Raw genomic sequence first — 6,847 nt, 5'->3', positions numbered from 1 at the left:
GGTTTTGGTTTATATTTGCATGGAATATCTCTTCTTACCCCTTAACCTTAAGTTTATGTGAGTTCTGATATATTAGTTGAGTCTCTTGAAGACAGAAGATACTTGGTTTGTGGGTTTTTTATCCATTCTGTTATTCTGTATTTTATAAATGGAGATTTAGGCCATTTACATTCAAAGTTAGTATTGAGATGTGAGGTACTGATCTATTCATCATGCTAGTTTCTACCTGAATTCTTTTTGTTGTTGTTGTTGTGTTTTTAGGCCTTGTGTGATTTATGCTTTAAGGAGGTTCTATTTTGAGGTTTTGTTTCAAGATTTAAAACTCGTTTCAGCATTTCTTGCAGTGCTGGCTTGGTAGTGGTAAATTGTCTCAACATTTATTCATCTGAAAAAGACTTAATCTCTTCTTTATTTACGAAGCTGAGGTCCAATGGATACAAAATTCTTGGCTAATAATTATTTTGTTTAAGGAGACTAAAGATAGGACCCTAATTCCTTCTGGCTTGTAAGTTTTCTGCTGAAACATCTGCTGTTAATCTTATAGGTTTTCCTTTATAGGTTATCTGATGCTTTTGCCTCACAGCTCTTAAAATTCTTTTTCTCATCTTGACTTTAGATAACCTGATGAGTACGTGCCTAGGTGTTGATCTTTTTATGATGAATTTCCCAGGTATTATTTGAGCTTCTTGTATTTGGAAGTCTAGATCTCTAGCAATGCCAGGGTAGCTTTCCTTGATTATTCCCTAAAATAAGTTTTTCAAACTTTTAGATTTCTCTTCTTTTTCAGTAACACCAATTATTCTTCGGTTTGGTTATATAACATAATCCCAAATTTCTTGGAGACTTTGTTAATTTTTAAATTATTTTTTCTATGTCTTTGTTGATTGGGTTGCTTTGGAAGCCTTGTATTTAAGCTCTGAAGTTTTATCTTCTACTGGTTAGATTCTATTACTAAAACTCTTCAGTGTATTTTGCATTTTTCTAAGTGTGTCTTTTGTTTTCAGAATTTGTGATGGTCTTTTCTTGGTGATATATACTTCTCTGGTTACTTTTCATCCATACCCTGTAATTTAAAAAAATATATATTTCATTTGGTTTTCACCTTTTTCAGGTACCTCCTTGAGTAGCTTAATAATCAACATTCTGATAATTTTTTATCTGGCAATTCAGAAATGTTTTTGGTTTGGAACCATTGCTGAAGAGTTAGTGTAATATTTTGAGAGTGCTATAAAAACTTGTTTTGTCATATTACCAGAATTACTTTAGTTCTAATTTAGGTAGACTATTTCAGTGGAAAGATCTGAAACTCAAGAGCTGCTGTTCAGAATTTTGTCCCTTGATTTGGTGCTACCCCCTCACCCTAGGGATGGGACTTCCTGACAGCCAGAATGCCAGTGATTGTTATTGCCCTTCTGGATTCAGCCACCCAGTGAGGCTACAAGACTCCAGGCTGGTGCCAAAGAATGTCTTCAAAGAGTCCTTTGATGTAATCCATCTTCACATCTCTCAGCTGTGGATACCAGCACCTGCTCTGGTGGAGGTGGCAGGGGAGCGAAGTGGACTCTGTGGGAGTCCTTGATTATAGTTTTGTTCAGTGTGCTGGTTTTCTTGAATACTGGTTATGCTAGCAGTGAAGTTGTCATGTGGATAGACTCAGGACCTCTGGTTAGCCAGGGTGTTGCAGGTGGTGGAATTAGTTGTTATTTTCTTCTTCTTTGGAGCAGTTTGTTCTGTTATGTGTTGCTGTAATCACTTAAATGGATTGGCCTCCTGCCAGGAGGTTGTGCTTTCAAGCTGCAGTAATAGAAGGGGGATTAAAATTATTTTCTTTTTTCTTTCCAATTTTGTTGCCATTTATTTCTTTCTCTTGTCTGATTGCTCTAGCTTGGACTCCAGTACTATGTTGAATAACAGTAGTAAAAGTGGGCATGCTTGTCTTGTTCCAGATGTTAAAGTCTTTCAGTTTTTCCATACTTAGTATGAAAATAGCTGCCAGTCTGTCATTTATGACTTTTATTGAGTTGAGGTATGTTCATTCTACACCAAATTTTTGAAGGGCTTGTTCATGAATGGATGTTGAATTATATCAAATGCTTTTTTTTTTTTTAAACATCAGTAGAAATGATCATATGTTTTTCTCCTTCTTTCTGTTTCTATAATGTATCACATTGACTGAACCATACTTTTAATCCCTGGGATAAATCCAACTTGCTCAAGATGAATAATCTCTTTAATACATTGTTGAATTCAGTTTACTAGTATTTTGGTGAGGATTTTTGCATCAATGTTCGTTAGGGATATTGGCCTGTAGTTTCCGTTTTTGATTTGTCTGTGTCTGCTTTTGGTATCAGGGTAATACTGGCCTCAGAATGAGTTTTGAAGTGTTCCCTCTCCATTTATTTTTTAGAATAGTTTGAGTAAGATTTGTGTTGGTTCTTCTTTAAAAGTCTGGTAAAATGCAGCAGTGAAGCCATCGAGTCTTGAGCTTTTCTTTAATGGGATACTTTTTACTATGGTTTTTGTCTCATTGCTTGTTATTGGTCTCTTCAGGTTTTGAATTTCTTTATGGTTCAATCTTGATAGGTTGTATGTTCCCAGGAATTCATTTCTTCTAGGTTTTCTAATTTATTGGCATATAATTGTTTATATTAGTCTCAAATAATCTTTTGAATTAGTGGAGTATTAGTTGCAATGTAACCTTTTAATCTCTGACTTTGAGTCTTTTATTTTTTTCTTAGTTTCGGTAAAGGTTTGTCATTTTGGTTATCTTTTCAAAAATTGAACTTGTCGTCACATTAATTTTTTGTAATATTCTTTTGTTTTAATGTCACTAATTTTTTATCTGATAGTTATTAGTTCTTTTCTTCTACTTATATTTATTTGGCTTGCTCGTTCTTCTCTAGTTCTTTAAGACCCATCAGTAGGTTGTTTATTTGAAGTATTTCTACTTTTTAAATATAGTCACTTATTGCTATAAACTTTTATCTTAGTACTGCTTTTACTGTATTCCTTTGGTTTTAGTATGTTTTGGTTTAATTTTTATTTGTTTCAAGAAATTTTTCTCTTTTCTTTTTAATTTCTCCCTTGGCCCACTGCTCATTCAAGAACATATTGTTTAATTTCCATGTGTTTGTATACTTTGCAAAGTTTCTGTTATTATTGATTTCCAGCTTTGTTTCATTGTGGTCAGAGAAGATGCTTGATATTATTTCAATTTTTTGAATGTTTTAAGACTTATTTTGTGACCTAAAATGTGGTCTCTTTTTGGGAATGATTCATGTGCTGTGGAAAAGAGTGTGCATTTTGCAGCTAATGGATAAAATGTTCTGTAAATATCTGTTAGGTCTATTTGGTCTATAGTGCAGATTAAATCCCATGTTTCTTTATTGATTTCCTGTCCAAATATTCTCTCTAATACTGAAAGTGGGATGTCTTTAGCTACTATTGTATTGAGGTCTATCTCTCTCTTTAGGTCTAGTAATAAGTACTTTATATATCAGGATGCTTTATTATTGAGTGTGTATATATTTATGTTTGTCATATTATTGTGCTGAATTGACTCCTTGTGCTGAATTGACTCCTTTATCATTATATACAGACATTCTTTGTCTTTTTTTATAGTTTTTGTCTTGAAATTTATTTTATCTGACATAAGTATAGCCAATCCTGTTTTTTTTCTTTGGTTTCCATTAGCATGAGTCTTTTCCATCCCTTAATTTTCAGCCTGTGCATGTCTTTACAGGTAATGTGTGTTTCTTGTAGGCAACAGATCAATGAGTCTTGGGTTTTTTTGTTGTTGTTGTTGTTGTTTTTTTAAATCCATTCAGCCATTCTATGCCATTTCATTGCAGAGTTTAGTCCATTTACATTCAATGCTATTATTGATAAATAAGAAATTTTTCCTGCCATTATTTTATTTGCCTTCTGGTTGTTTTGTAGTATTCTCTTCTTTCTTTCCTTCCTTCCTGTCTTCTTTTTAATGAAGGTGATATTTTTTATGGTAGTATGCTTTAATTTCTTGTTTTTTATTTTTTCTGCATCTATTGATTATTTTTTGATATGAAGTTACCATGAAGCTTGCATATAACATCTTATAACTCATTATTTTAAATTGATCACAATTTAAGACTGATTGCAAAAATGAAAAAACTATAATAACTACCCAAGAAGCATAGAGAAAATAATAAAAATTATACACTTTAACTTAATCCTCTCTGCTTTCTAACTTTTTGTTGTTTTTATTTATGTCTTGTTAGACTATGTCTCAAAAAGTTGTTGTAGTTATTATTTTTGATAGGTTCATCTTTTTTTCTTCCTACTCAAGATATAAGTAGTTTACACACCTCAATTACAGTGTCATAATGTTCTATACTTACCATCACCAGTGAATTTTTTTTACCTTTAGACGATTTCTTATTGCTTATTAATATCCTTTTCTTTTATGCTGAAGAACTCTCTTTAGCATTTCTTGTAGTATAATTTTGGTGTTGGTGAAATCCTTTGGCTTTTATTTGTCTGGAAAAGTCTTTTTCTCTCCTTAATGTTTGAAGGGTATATTCACTGAATATACTATTCTGGGAAAAAAGGTTTTTCTTCAGTACTTTAAATATGTCATGCCACTTTCTCTTGGCTCATAAGGTTTTCACTGAGAAGTCTGCTGTCAGATATGTTGAAGCTCCTTTGTATGTGATTTGTTTCTTTTCTCTTGCTTCTTTAAGGGTGATTTTAAATCTTTGACCTTTGGTTGATTATTACATGTCTTGAGGTAGTCTTATTTGGATTAAATCTGTTTGGTAGAAAAGTCTCTTATTTTGGAGATAAGGAAACCCAAGCTCATGGAGATCAGTACTTTCTTAACATCATATAGCTTGTTATTATGATTTGAACAGAATCCCTATGTTTTAATTAGACATAGGGTATAAATACTGATTAACTACTTTTTATACCCTACCTTTTATAAATACTGATTAACTACTTTTTAAAATGTTTTGTGGTTACATAAAAATTAATTTAAAAGTACAGAGAGTTGGCTGGGCACGGTGGCTCATGCCTGTAATCCCAGCACTTTGGGAGGCCAAGACGGGCGGATCACGAGGTCAGGAGATCGAGACCATCCTGGCTAACATGGTGAAACCCCATCTCTACAAAACATACAAAAAATTAGCCAGGTGTGGTTGCAGGCGCCTGTAGTCCCAGCTGCTTGGGAGGCTGAGGCAGGAGAATGGAGCGAACCCTGGACGCGGAGCTTGCAGTGAGTTGAGATCGCACCACTGCAGTCCAGCCTGGGCGACAGAGTGAGACTCTGTCTCAAAAAAAAAAAAAAAGTACAGAGAGTTGCCACTTACCCCTTTTTTCCTGTGGTTTTCCCTGTGATACACTGTTAGAAAAAGATTGGCATTACTTACATTTTCATTAGTGTGGAATAATTGTTACACTACATGAATCAATATTTATTCATTATTATTAAAGTCCATAATCTACATCAGAGTTCACTCTTTGTTTTGTGTATCCTGTGTGTATTGACAAATAAGTGATATGTGTCACCATTACTGTGACATACAGAATAGTACTGCTGCCCTAAAACTCTTCTGTGTTTCATCTATTCATTCCTCCCTTTCTCCCCACATATCCCTGGCAACCACTTATCTCCATGTTTTTACCTTTTTGAGAATATTATGTGAATATTATCTGGTTGGAATCATATAGTATATAGCTTTTTCAGATTGGCATTTTTCACTTGGCAATATGCTTTTGACATTATTCAAAGTGTTTTCCTGTCTTACCAGTGCATATTTTATTACTGAAAAATAGGCCACTGTATGGATATGCCACACCTTGTTTATCAATTCATCTATGGAAGGACATTTCAGTTGCTTCAAAGTTCTGCCAATTACAAACAAAGCTGCTGTAAACATTTGTGTGTGTATTTTTTTTTCATGCGTGTGTGGACATAACATTGCAACTCATTTGGGAAAATACCAAGGAGTGTGATTGCTAAATCCAAACTGTCTTCCAAAGTGGCTGTACTGTTTTGTATTCCCACCAACAATGAATGCACATTTCCGTTGTCCCACATCTTAAACAGTATTTGGTGTTGCCATTGATTTGTATTTTAGTCATTCTGATCAGTCTTTAGTTGTATCAAGTTGTTGTTTTAATGTTTAATTCCCTAATAACACATGATTTTGATCACCTTTATATGTTCTTATTTGTTATCTGTATATCTTTTTTTATTAAGCTCAACAATTTTTTTTTTCTTGTTTAGAGAACTTTTTTTTTTATAATTTATGTTCTAGGGTACATGTGCACAATGTGCAGGTTTGTTACATATGTATACACGTGCCATGTTGGTGTGCTGTACCCATTAACTAGTCATTACATTAGTCCTAATGCTATCCCTCCCCCCTCCCCCAACACCACAACAGGCCTCGGTGTGTGATGTTCCCCTTCCTGTGTCCAAGTGTTCTCATTGTTCAATTCCCACCTATGAGTGAGAATATACGGTGTTTGGTTTTCTGTTCTTGCAATAATTTGCTGAGAATGATGGTTTCCGGCTGCATCCATGTCCCTACAAAGGACATGAATTCATCCTTTTTTATGGCTGCCTAGTATTCCATGGGGTATATGTGCCTCATTTTCTTAATCCAGTCTGTCGTTGATGGACATTTGGGTTGGTTCCAAGTCTTTGCTATTGTGAATAGTGCCACAATAAACGTACATGTGTATAATCGTATAAACGTATTAAACATATAAACGTATAATCCTTTGGGAATATACCCAGTAATGGGATGGCTGGGTCAAATGGTATTTCTAGTTGTAGATCCTTGAGGAATCACCATACTGTTTT

This window comes from Papio anubis, chromosome X (assembly GCF_008728515.1).
Source record: "Papio anubis isolate 15944 chromosome X, Panubis1.0, whole genome shotgun sequence".
NCBI lineage: Eukaryota > Metazoa > Chordata > Mammalia > Primates > Cercopithecidae > Papio > Papio anubis.
Note: the sequence above shows the minus strand (reverse complement) of the source record.